Source organism: Rhineura floridana, chromosome 5 (genome assembly GCF_030035675.1).
Source record: "Rhineura floridana isolate rRhiFlo1 chromosome 5, rRhiFlo1.hap2, whole genome shotgun sequence".
NCBI lineage: Eukaryota > Metazoa > Chordata > Lepidosauria > Squamata > Rhineuridae > Rhineura > Rhineura floridana.
In genome coordinates, this window is record NC_084484.1 from 143580549 (window position 1) to 143594550 (window position 14002).

The following is a 14002-nucleotide window of genomic DNA, read 5'->3' on the forward strand; positions in this document are numbered from 1 at the left end:
CATGTTTAAGACAGGTAAAACTGACTATGGGGGGGAGGAGACTGAAAGGGGAAGGAAGGAGGGAGGAGAAGGGAGGGTGGGTTTGATCATTTGCATACTTTTTGAGTTCTGTTGGGATTTATTTCTGTGCAATCTTGTTTAGGATAGGTAAAACTGACCTGAGGAAGGAGCAGAGAGGGGAGGGGAGGAGATTAGGTGGGTGGGCACTGGGTAGAGGGGAAGCCCCTGTCTTTTCCAAAAGGAAAACACTGTGAACAGTATCATTGCTTTTCAGGGTTTCCCCCACCTTTTTATTCTACAGCAGGCACATGTAGCCTGTCACCAAAATTTAAACGAAAGCTGTCCCTGGCCACATCCACACCAGACCTTTATTTCACTTTAGGCAGTCATGGCTTCTCCCAAAGAATCCTAGGAAGTGGAATTAGTGAAGGGTGCTGAGAGTTGCTAGGAGATGTCCTGTTCTCCTCACAAAGCTTCCATCAGAGTGGCTGACTGTTAAACCACTTTGGCCACTGGAGCTCTTTCAGGGGAACAGGAGTCTCCTAACAACTCTCAGCACCCTTCATGAACTACACTTCCCAGGATTCTTTGGGGGGAGCCATGACTGTCTCAAGTGGAATAAGGTTCTGGCCTGGATGTGGCCCCCTGATTAGGCAAGCCCAACAGCTGTGCATTTGGCTTTTAGAACACTGACAGTTGGCTCTTACTGAGCATGCCCAATATTTTCATTGAGTTCAAGCCAAAATTTCTTAAATTAATTAAAAATCTGCCAGGCATTTCTTAACTTTTAAAATGCAGAAGATTAAGGTCAGAGTATGGGGCAAGGTCAGTAATATGATTACCGGCACTCTGTGAACATGGCCGATTTTTAATTCATTTCAACAGATTATGAGAACTCTGAAAAAAAAACTCCAAAAGGGATTTGGGTTTTTCCCCCTCTCCTTTTACACTTTCAACTCTTGACTCTCTCTGACTGTTTTGTGTATCGCCATGAAAATTGAGAGGGTTGTTAAGCAAGCGTTCCTGAGTTCAGGACTATACGTTTTGAAAGTTTTTGTTTTGAAATGAGTTTATGGGAAGCTTCAGCATGGCATCGGGGGTATTTTCAAATTAACATTGCAGAATGCAAAAAATCCACACTGGTGATAGTATACAGCCACTCTTTTGGCTGTATAAACCAGCAGTAGCCAACATGGTGCCTTTCAGATGTTTTGAATTACAACTCCCATCATCCCTGACCACTGTCCATGCTGGCTGATGCCGACTGTATTATATTCAGGAGGCACTACATTAGCCACCCCTGGACTGAACTTTTAATCCTTTCATATCTGAAGCCAGTTTCTGTCCATTTAAATCAGCTTTCTCTAAGCTGGTGTCCATCAGATGTTGTTGGACTCTAATTCCCATCTTCGCTGACCATTACACATGCTGGCTGGGCTGATGAGAGCAGGAGACCAGTAATATTTGGAGGACTACTAATAGGAAAGGGCTGGTTTAAATTATGGCTTTCTTCTCTAAAACTCTCCTTCATGCTTCTATGCTAGGACTGCCATCCAATTAAAAAAAATCATAGCTGGCCAAACAGTTTTAATTGATTAAATCTCCATACATTTGCATAGGACTACAACCATAGTTTTATGGGGAAAGTTTTCTTTACGACAATGCACATGGCATGTCACAACAAGCAAAGCAGGCTGCATTAACAGAAGCATAGTTTCCAAATTGCATGAAGTTACCAGTTCCCCTTCATTTGGGACTGATTAGGCCTCAGGCAACCTATACTCTGCATAAGAGGCTACTGCAAGGACAGAATATGGAGAAACCTATTGTTTCCCCATCGGAAAGGGTGTGAGACAGGGGTGTATTTTATCACCCTATTTATTTAATCTATACCCAGAACATATCATACGGAAAGCGGGAATGGACCAAGATGAAGGAGGTGTGAAAATTGGAGGAAGAAATATCAATATGCAGACGATACCATACTACTAGCAGAAACCAGTAATGATTTGAAACGAATGCTGATGAAAGTTCAAGAGGAAAGCACAAAAGCAGGACTACAGCTGAACATCAAGAAGACTAAAGTAATGACAACAGAAGATTTATGTAACTTTACAGTTGACAATGAGGACATTGAACTTGTCAAGGATTATCAATACCTCAGCACAGTCATTAACCAAAACGGAGATAATAGTCAAGAAATCAGAAGAAGGCTGAAGACCTCCAACACTAGTAGCAGCAGTCTTACTCAACAGACCATGCTGTTAGGGAGCACCTCTCCTACTCTGCCTGCAAGCCAGGCTCAGATGTACCTCCGAGCTCAAATGCCATGGGCAATACAGAGTCTGTCCTGCTTGAAGTAGCGGTGTGCATCAGCTTTAGTAGCAGCAGCAGCAGTAGCAACTGCATCCCAGGCGTCCCTCCACTGGGTCAGTTGTATATGAAGACTTTGTGCATGAAATGTATTGAACTAGAACAAGCCACCCAGTTCTGCCATTACATTTCCTGGATATCCAAGGAAAAGACCATCCCAGGCGGGCACATTGTCACTGGCCACTGTGAGTCCTGTAGTCCTTTCTCAGACCGGCTGTTGCAGTGGCACAAGGACTACTGTGCTCAGACACAAAATCTACCTCTGATCTGAAACAGCGACAGGAGACCCACTTTTAATACATCCTTGCCTTTACTCCCAATTTATCTATTTTATTTTATTTAGTTAATTATGTGAATGTAGTTAATTAAAATTAACTGTGACATTTGTTGTTTTATTACTGCTGTTGTGTTATTTTATTATGAATTTTTTTGTAATTGTTTGCTTTTGTTGTAAGCCACTTTGAGCACAATTTTTTTGTAAGTCGCTTTGAGTTTTGGGAAAAAAGCAACTAATAAATATAATAAACAAATAAATAAAAAAGGAGTGGCGAGGGCAGCTATGAGAGAACTAGAAAAGGTCCTCAAATGCAAAGATGTATCACTGAACACTAAAGTCAGGATCATTCAGACCATGGTATTTCCGATCTCTATGTATGGATGAGAAAGTTGGACAGTGAAAAATGCGGACAAGAGAAAAATCAACTCATTTGAAATGTGGTGTTGGAGGAGAGCTTTGCACATACCATGGACTGCGAAAAAGACAAATAACTGGGTGTTAGAACAAATTAAACCAGAACTATTACTAGAAGCTAAATGATGAAACTGAGGTTATCATACTTTGGACACATCATGAGAAGACATGATTCATTAGAAAAACAGACGGGAGTAGAAAAAGAGGAAGGCCAAACAAGAGATGGATTGATTCCATAAAGAAGCCACAGACCTGAACTTACAAGATCAGAACAGAGTGGTTCATGACAGATGCTCCTGGAGGTCCCCAATTCATAGGGTCGCCATAAGTCGTAGTTGACTTGGAGGCACACAACTGCACCCAGTTCTGGACACCACACTTTAAGAAGGATACAGGCAAACTGGAACAGGTTCAGAGAAGGGCAACGAGGATTATCAGTGGACTGGAAACAAAGCCTTATGAGGAGAGACTGAAAGAACTGGGTATGTTTAGCCTTGAGAAGAAAAAACTGAGGGGAACCATGATAGCAATGTTCAAGTACTTGAAAGGTTGTCACACAGAGGACAGCCAGGATTTCTTCTCAACCATCCCGGAGTGCAGGACAATGAATAATGGGCTCAAGTTACAGGAAGCCAGATTTCGACTGAACATCAAGAAAACATCCTCTTAGAGCGGTACCACAAAGGAACGAATTACCTAGGTGGACTCTCCAACACTGGAGGCCTTCAAGAGGCAGCTGGACCTGCCAGGTGTGCTTTAATTTGGATTCCTGCATTGAGCAGGGGGTTAGACTCAGTGGCCTTATAGACCCCTTCCAACTCTACGATTCTATGAATCCTGTAAGCTAGTTTTCAGAAACAGCGTACTGCTGTAAGGGAGAGAAGTAGTTAAAGCCACTAAATACACAAGTAGTAGTAAGTGGCATTCTTCTTCAAACTCCCAATGATTTAAAAATAGTATCTCAATCATAAACACAAATTTTCAACCAAGTGATTTCTTGTTCTTCTGTATATAGGATACTATACATGGAAGCTGAGTGTTATTATTTGTTTATTCTACTTTCTAAAAGACATGATCAAGCAAATAAATATTCAGGTTGGAGGAAAGTAGCCGAACTGGTTGCCTTGTGCCAGCAATACAAGCCAATTCAGGATGTCATGCTACTACCGCAGAATAGTTCAGATTCATTATTCAGAGACAGCCAATATTGTGAGGTATGTAGTCGTGGCACCAAGCAGAAAAGTTACATGACACAAGCAAAAGCAGGACATAGTGCCAAGAAGAATATAGACAATCTGCACAAAAACCCTAAAGGAATTTTAAGCAGTGAAGAATTATCCATGCCAGCACAAACCTTCATACCCAACATACGACAGTAGTCTGTTACAATGGCAATGTGAATGATGTGAAGTGTAATAGGAAAGACCTGCCTCATTTCTGTTGCACAGGGCACCAATGAGATAGCATCTGAGTTTCAGTTATTGCTGGGCCAATATGGGCATCCTTGGGCAGTGCCTGGGGCCCTACGCCCACATGGGGTGGGGCCCAAAATTTAATTATAGTGTATCTGTAGTATATAAGAAATGTTTTCGAGTACTTAAGAATAAAAAGTTTCTGTTCACATTTTTCATTCTTGATAGCACTAATTTCTGTATCCTATTTCAACCCAGGGGAAACAGGCATCATATGCAAGTAGTGTAAATGTTGCTATAGCTGTATTTTACAACTATCATCCATGTACTCCAAGCCTCTAGGCCTCCAATAAATGCTACAGCCACCAAACTGTTGAGAATCATCTTCAGCATGTCATCTGCAATTTGCTTAACCCTAGCTGCTACAGTGGCATTAGTAGTGTGGATCCACAGCATATATTCTAGAGACCAGGGGAATATTCACCTAGCACTGGCTTTTGAATGACTCAAATGGACAGCCACTTGTACTCCAGCCAGGATTTGTACCAAGGTTTGATGATCCATCATATCAAAAATGCACAGAGAGGTCAAGCAGGTCCCTCCTCCATTTCCCAAGAAATGTTGCTCATCACAGTGACTAACCCAATGTTTGACCCAGCCCCAAGCCAAAAGCCTGACTCAAAAGGACAGAGGAAGTGTTGTCCAGAATTAATGCCACAAATTTCAGATAGTATAAATGTACAAACTTTATTTATTAATATCTTAGAAATATATATAGATATATATAGATAGATAGATAGATATAGATAGATAGATATAGATATAGATATATAGATATATAGATAGATATAGTTTTATTAACATATGTATTTTATAAATTTCTATCCTGCTTTTCTTCTGCTACAAAACTCAAAGCAGGTAACAGCATAGAAATAAATAGGAATAATAATAAAAACCCCTTCATACAGTACTATAATAAAATAATGCAGTTTTCTGTGTCTGTTTTAAACTGATATTTAAACCATGAGAATAGAAGCCAGTTTCTTTTAGGTAAGCAACAGTCAGGAAAATGGAAGATAATCTTGGGTGGATAATAAACTGAACTATTGGCTGGGAAAAGGACCCCTAAAGTTTGCCTGGTATATGCCTCATGACCATAAAGGTACCAAGACCAGAAAGCCAACAAAGAATGGTACCTTCTAACACATTTTGTTACTTCAAATAGCTTCAGATCACTTAGAAATATTCCAATTAGTGAGAAAATAGTCAACATCTATTTGGTCATCTAATTAAAGGAAAAATCAACCTGCAAGACACTTGACTAAGGGACAGGAATCCATCTTTGCACAATACTTTCAATGGCTAATTACTGTTCTGTGATAGATATAGATTGCATCCACATTTATAAAAATGAGCATTGTTTCGAGAAGCAGCTTATGGAGAGGCTTTAAAAAGGAAACAAGAAAAATGTAAGCCAAAAATAACAAGGAAGCCTAGCCCTTATAGAAGCATTGCTTTGCAAATTAAGAAATCTGCATGGTTCTTTATGATCAAGGGTTTACCCATTTATTTGGCTAATGAGTCAAATGGCTAAACAGACCTCTAATTTGAAAATAAAAACCGATTGATGCAATCACAAACAAGTTCTAAAATTGCAGTTTATTAAAAAGAAAAAAAAGGAAATCTCGTCTAATCCAAAACACACTCGCAGTTACCTTTTTCTAATCAGAGCATTCATTTCTCCTCATTATGATCTCACAAGCACATTAAAATCTTATTAACATTAATTACTTCTGAGCATCTATGCATGAGCAGCGACAGGCTTGCCTACGTGTACTGTATGTGTGTGTGTGTCTGGATCATATCTACATTTATATACCTTGCTGCACTTTGCTTATAAAACATGTGAAAATATTGCTGCTAACACCAATTAGCTAATTTCACGCACACACAGATAGTAACCTGCTGTCTCGCTGCACAGCTTAATAAAGACCAGCAGACAGATGGACAGACAAACATACTCTAAAAGGATTTCTCGGCACTTCCTGATGTAAAAGCTTTTTTAAAAAACCACAAACACACACACACACAGCCTGACACCTCTAGGAGTGCAAATTTAAGCCGCCAATATCTGGAAAAGGCACACATTTTTAAAAGTATTTTAAAAAATACAACACAGCCAATATCCTGTTTTCTCACAAATCACTGCCATGATAAATTGATAAAGACAAAGAAAAAACTGGCACACAGACAGGCAGCGCACTTACACACACAGAGTGAGGGAGAAACAATATGGCAGATTAAGGGATGAAAGTCTTGCCAGTTGGTAATAAGAAAAAGAGGCCACCCCCAATATGTATTTACAAGCAAAATCACATTTTGATTTGACATATAACTTTCTATTTAAGCAAAGAGCAGCAGAGGGGAAACTACAATGGATTGTTAGATCTATACTGTGGAAATTCAAGAACACAACTAGGGATAAGCGGCTGTCATCCATTCCACTGTTTTTCCATGGGTTGGCTCTGTCCCACATTGTGGTCAGTCTGCCTTTTGGCTTAACTTGGAAGTATTCTAAAATTGCTGAACACCGTTTGCCATTTTTTGGTCTTGTTTCCCTTCACAGGTTACAAATGGATAACCAGTGGATACTTACATTGGCAACCTGTAAGGAAAGGGAAAATGTGAATGGAAAATTGTACATGCACAATGGCCTGAACAAAGTCCAGAAATCAAAAACAGAAGAATGGCTGATGTATCAGTATCAGTCCACAAATAAGATTAGATTATATGGAACCTCAAAATCCCAAGAGGAATTCAGATGTGAAGAATTTTGTGAACTTCCCTATCAAGAAAAAGTCTAGACAATTATTTTTAGTGAACTGCAACTCACAACCCAAGGTATATCTCAGCATCATGTTCTTATCTTTATTTGTTATAAATGTTCCTCTTTTAATTATCTATTCCTGAAGCCAAAATCAGCCAATTGTGTTTTTCTGCACAAACTATGGCATGTAACCTTACTCCAATGTGCCAATAGGCCAGGTATGGAGAACCTTTGGCCCTCCAGATGTTGCTGAACTACAACTCCCATCAGCCCTGGCCATGTTCGCTTAGCATGTTTGCTAAGGCTAATGGTTGTTGTGATTCAGCAAAGATTCCCCCCACACCTGCTATAGGAAATGACATGGTACTGTATATATCTGTCACATGTATATCTTTAGCTCCTAACTGTGTATGAACTGTAGAAGAATGTGTCTCTGAACAAGTGCATGTAATTACTTCACATGTTAGATACTACAAGAAAAAACGTACTTGTAAGTTGATAGTTGTGTACCAACTTCTGTTCTAGCATGCAAAGCAACCCTAATCCCACAATCCAAAGAAATCATCTTGGCTGTAACACTTCTCTCGCTCACACTCACACAATTCAAAAAGCTTAAGGACATGCTCTGCTACTGAAAACAGCATTTTTATAGATACCAATGGAAGCCTCATACTTCAAACAAAAATTGTATGCTTATTTTTCAGTTCCATACATTTGTATGATCTCAAAATTGGACTGATAATAGCACCGCCATCACTATGACACAGTTAGTTCCTTTGTTTGCTAGCTCCAGATTTACTGACTTTCAGCAAAGTTATCTCATAGCAAAAACTGGCACTCAGATCACATTACACCAATAAACTTCCTCAAACCATTGTCCAATGCTACCTCTGTGTTGTGTAACCATAGAAATGAATGAAGGGTAATTTTGCTTTTTAAATTAGAAAGCAAACTTAATTTTCAGTAATAAATTGAATTTCAGTATCTTTGAAGAAATGCTGTTGTCTCGAGTGCATGTTATATTTTAGGAGGAAGGGCAGGATATCAATAAATAAATAGGAATAACACATATGACACCAGGGTTATGGAGCCAGGATGTAACACACCTCATTGCCCTCAAGAAAACCAGCTCCCACTTATTAATTCCTTGGGACTCTGTTAGGACCAGGCTGGGGGTGAAGCAGTCACCAACCATCCAGAACTGGAGGGTACGCATTCGAGCTGAGGACTCCTGAGATCAGTGGCCTGAAGTGTGAGCTGGAGAAGCTGAAGTTTGAAGTGTAACAAGCAGAATACAGTGCCCTATGAACAAAGGCCTGGCTCCTAGTAGTTATACCAGGACTAGCCAATTCACAGGCTTCACAATAAATACCGGTTGCAAGGATTGATAGAATACCCCTCTGTTCCCTTCTACGCCTAAAATACCTTCAAGGCTTGAATGTACATAGTCTACCTTAGTTCATTAGACTAGATCCCAGCCCCAGCTTTTAAGATTCCCAATTCAAGCCTTGGAATCCTTGACAGACCAGGATGAAAATATACCGGTTTCTAACTGCAGCATAGTAGCCATTAAAGTCAATCTAGTCATTTTCCCCAAATATGATTCAGTTAAAACCTTGGTAAGTCCAATGAACCTAGTTGAAGTAGTACCTAAAACTGTTTGCTGGCACACGCACATACCAAAAACTCTGGTTCAATATATAAGACCTACTGTTATTCAGGCCTATGGCCATGCTACCCTGAACACGCCCGATCTCGTCTGATCTCGGAAGCTAAGCAGGGTCAGGCCTGGTTGGTGGTTAGTACTTGGATGGGAGTCCGCCTGGAAATACTGGGTGCCATAGGCTTAGAGGAAGGCAGTGGTAAGCCACCTCTGAATACCTCTTACCATGAAAACCCTATGAATATACCCAAAAAGATTCATAGCGTTGCCATAAGTCGTAATTGACTTGAAGGCATACAACAACTGTTATTCAGATTGGATGCTGCCCTTGGACCCAGGACACCTAAGTTCAAACTCAGCTCAGAGAGTGCATTTACAGGTGGGTCTAAGTTAGGGTTGCCAGGTCTTTGGTTTTGGGGTATCCTCTCTGGGTCTCCAGGTGAGTTATTCCGGACTCTTAGCTTTCATTTAAAAAATATTAAATTTCTAGGTAGTCTGATTCGAAATATATAAACCAAAATGTCAGCCCCCACACACAACTTCTGTTAGTACCAGCTGCTCCAATCCCTGCCCTTTCAGGTTTTTAGCCAATAAGTAAAGTAAGGGTTGTGATTGACAAGATTTGTGGACCCCCAGACAATACTTAAACCCCAATTCAAGTTATGAGAAGACTTTCCTTTTCCTGCTTGTCAGGAATTCAGTAAAGATATAGCTTTCAACAGCATAAAGAGTACTTTCTCTATACAGGATTGAAACTTGCTTCTGAGTAAACATGCATAGGATTGCACTACAACAGAAGATCACAGTAGGATCTTGGTGGGCATACACAGTAAACAATTTTAGTTATAATACAAGTGTATATGCAGGTTTTTTAATTACTTGCAAAAACCACATATCATACATTTTATCTTTCAATTAATTTTTGAATAAGTTTTTAAAATGTACATGCTGCAGTGTTATACCTCTCTAATTAAGGAGTCAAACAAGTTTAAATTTTACTGGACTGTTGAAGAGGGCAGCTTATTTGTAACTTGTTTTGAAAACCTTCCCAATAATACTTTTCTGGGAGTAAAGCTGCAATGCTAATTTCACACACCTGGGAGTTAACCCCATTGAATTCAGTAGGACTTACTTTTGAATACACATGGATTATGCTGAAAATCAATGGGACTTTTGAGGGGACTTAGAAAAGTATTATGTTGTAAATCTTTCTCTCCCTCTCCGATCCTTTTTTTTTAGGCTTACATGGGTGTCACTGGTTTTATTTGGCAGGAAACAAACTACTTATTTTTTTTAAAAAAAAATCTGCAATCGCCAACTAGTTTTTACTATTATATGTGGTGTATGTATGTGTGTGTATATGGAATATTTCCAACAACCCTGTGAGGTAGGGCTGGAACCAAGGCAGCTCACAAAAAGAAATAAATCCATTTAAAAACCAATAACCACAAAACAAATATAAAACAGTTGCAAAACAACTTAAAGTGGCATGATTCTGAATTTTGGATTGGGTGAGTGAAACACTTTATCACTAAATTGCAGTCCTGTACATGCTTCCTTGTTTAAGTAAGCCCCACTGAATACACTGGGACTTGCTTCTGAGTAAACATGCATAGACTTGTGCTATAAATATCTTTACGAGTTGTGTAAATAATAAACATCTTTGACATTCATGCTTATATAAGTATTTATTCATACTATGTCTTCATATGTATCTGATTTCACATTATGGTTGCAAATTTTATTTCCTCTACATTTTAAGTGTGGCATTCTTTCTTGGGGTGGTCATGGTCCCCCTCTGTTGTTTTCACCCTGGAGGGGGGCAGATAGGCAGAGAGATGATGTGTAGCCCATGGTCACCCAGTAAGCTTTGTAGCTTACTTCCATTTTAAAAATTAATTAAAATGATTTATATGCAGGCAAAGTTTATGAAGTAATGCAGATCCACATAATACATTTAAAGCACATCCAACTCGCATTTAAAGCACATGACTTCCTAGAAAGTGTAGTTTCCTCCTCACAGTTATAGTTCTCACCACCCTTAACAAACTACAGTTCCCATGATTCTGATGGGATTCATTTGCTTCAAATCAGTGTTGAATGTGCTTTAAATGCATGGTGTGGTTCTACCCTAGTATGCTGTGCATTCATTAGCAAATTGAAAAGAATAGTTTTAAAAGATACTTTTGTAGCTCAATGGTAGAGCACATATTTTGCATACAAAGGTCCAAAATTCAATCTCTGGAAGAGACTATTGCCTGGAATCCTGCACAGCCAATGCTAGTCCATGTCATCAGTACTGAGCTAGATGGTATCAAATGGCCTGACTCAATATAAGGCAGATTCCTTTGAGCCTAAAAGAGGAAAGAGACCCAAGTGACTCCAAAATTTATTTATGTATTTTATTTACAACATTTATATACCGCTTTATTGTAAAAAACTTCAAAGCAGTTTATAGAAGGAATTAAAACAATAAAATTATTGGCAAAAACAGTTGAAGACAGGTATTTAAAAACATTCAAAATAATAAAACCAACAATGAGTTAAAACAGATAAAACCACAATAGCTTCTACATGCCTGGGTAGGCTTGCCTAAACAAAAATGTTTTTAGCAGGTGCCAAAATGAGTACAATGAAGCGCCTGCCTATTGTCATTAGGCAGGGAGTTCCAAAGCGGAGGTACTGCCACACTAAAGGATCAATTTCTTACAAGAGCAGAACAAGTACTATGTGGAACCCATAACATGGAAAGCACACCTTGAACTTGGACTGGTAGCAAATCAGCAACCTGTGCAGATTTTAGAGGTATTATGTGCTGATAGGGTCTCACTCATGTAAGCATTTGTACCGCAGCATTCTGAACAACTACAGCCCCCAGGTCAGGTTGTGCTGCATGGGGATTTCTGTGACCTTGGCTGACTGGCTGCCAGGATTTTTTTTAGGAACGCTGACTGGTCGTGGGATGCTGAGTTTTCTGCCTTACTCATAGGAATCTTGTGGTTGGTATGGTATTGCATTTAAGGAAATCATCACTGTCTTTTCTTTTTGCATTTCATTTACCTCTGACCTTACTCCCTTACACCCATAGAAGCAACAACAGCAATTCCATACTCTCAGCTCAACCCCCTTAAACCCACTGATGATGCACCTTGTTGTTTGCATGATGGTTTGTTTCTTACCCAATAGTGGTAAAACAGAATTAACATACTGGGAAGTGTGGCTACAACTGTTGTTGTTCCCAAGCTGCTGCTTTGTTGTTCCCAAGCTGTGAAACCATGTATGTTTTCTCTCTGTCAATTAGTCACTGGAATTGGGTTGGCTATCAAAGTGAGTTTATAGCAGCCCACAGAGTAGGCAGAAAAGAGTAGAGAATCTTCTTTTCTTACTCATTTCTCAAACCTCTCTCTGCAGTGAGTCAAGTCTGTAAAGAAGTTGGCAGCAGCCACATTAAAAGGCAGGCAGGGCATTCCACGCAAAGCATTGCCAACCTTGCTTTGATATGGATATCGTTGCAGAGGATCCCTAGTCAAGCCTTACCAACAGCACAATCCTAACAATATCTAATAAGAAGTAAGTCCTATTGCATTCTATGGGGCTCAGTGCCTTAGTAGGTGTGTTTAGAATTGCTGCCTTCAGAGGCATTCATCTTTACTCCTGAGTGCTCCCATCTAACATCTCCACAACACTAGGCTTTCCTCCTACAATGGCCTTCTGGTGACTGGCCTGGCCTGAGGGCACTTAAACTCTTCTTGCCAGAAGCAGGTAGGCTAGACTAAATGTTCCTTATCCAGGCACGCTAAGCAGGTGAGAAGGAATTATCCTGTCACTTCAGCTGGACCTGGGATCACCCTCATTTAGCTAAGATTTCTATCTTAATTTCCAATCAGAGGATTTTTTTGGTTTGAGTGAATGCTCCAAGCAACTGTGGTTAATGCTTAATGGCATCACTAGGGCCTGCACCCATGACATCACTAAGGCCTGTCCCTGAAATCTAAGGGCTTGGGATGCTTCTGACCTGGCAACCCTAGTCTAAGTCTCATGTCCACAATGCGTAAAAATACACTTGCTGTACATCCACGTAAAATAAAAGGAATACAAATGCCTGCTGAAAAATATTAAATTGGTTTTTATCTTCCCAGAACATATACTGCTAAACAGCTCAAAGTGATCACAACAGCAATCATAGCCAAAACAAAAATCAGATTCATTTGGCAACCAGTCCACCTATAAGATCTGCATCCATTGCAGGGGGTAATAAAATGAGAATGTTTAACAACTCTCATCACAGCTTTTAGGAACTTCTTGACCATTGCTAAAAAGTGGAGAATATATATTAAAAAGCTAGTTCAAGCCAATGTATTTTATAATCCCTGGAACAAAAAGCCATTCCTGAAGAGGTTCTTGGTTACAGCATCTAATACATTCAAGAATAGCAATTCATGTCCAGTTGACACCTGGGGAACTCCAAACCTAGTTATTCTTGTTTGGTTTCTAGTGGGTTTTTGGATAGGACTCAGAATGGGCACAGCCCCTAATTAGAAATAAGGTACTGGCTGGAGGTAAGGGAGATGCACCTCCCAGATGAGATCCTGAGAAGCGGGAATGGGTAGGGAAGGTACTGAGAGTCAAAGTTCCCTAATGTACAATCGTGTGTGTGTGTGCATCCACGCATGTGCATCCACGCATGCATAAATTTAAGAAGTAACAAGCATGAGTAGGAGAAGCAATCACAACTCCTAATGAACAGTAACAGTAAGAGAGTTAAAAGCTTTGAGGGTAATACCTCCCTCAGAGAAGAGCTGGAGAAGTGAGAATGAGCACGAAGGTGTGGGATCAGTGAAGGGAGAGGGTATGATTTGGAGAGAGGGGCAGGCCTCATTGGTGTGTCCTGACGGGACTAATAAAATCCAGCCTTAGTCTTTGAAGCAGAGTAGGCTATACATTTCAATTAATGCAAGCTTTTCTTCAGTGGTTCCAGTGTCTCAACCATAATAAGACAGAGGGGAAAAAACAGCTTTTTGGAAATGGAAGCAGAA

The 14002-nt window shown here is 39.9% G+C and overlaps 1 protein-coding gene and 1 pseudogene across 17 annotated transcripts in view; one reads left to right on the forward strand and one right to left on the reverse strand.

The window, feature by feature from the left end:
- Positions 1-14002, reverse strand: part of ZBTB20 (zinc finger and BTB domain containing 20) — a 798165-nt gene that overhangs the window by 765522 nt on the left and 18641 nt on the right. The window lies entirely within an intron of this gene.
- On the forward strand, positions 9025-9150 carry LOC133386293 (5S ribosomal RNA; annotated as a pseudogene).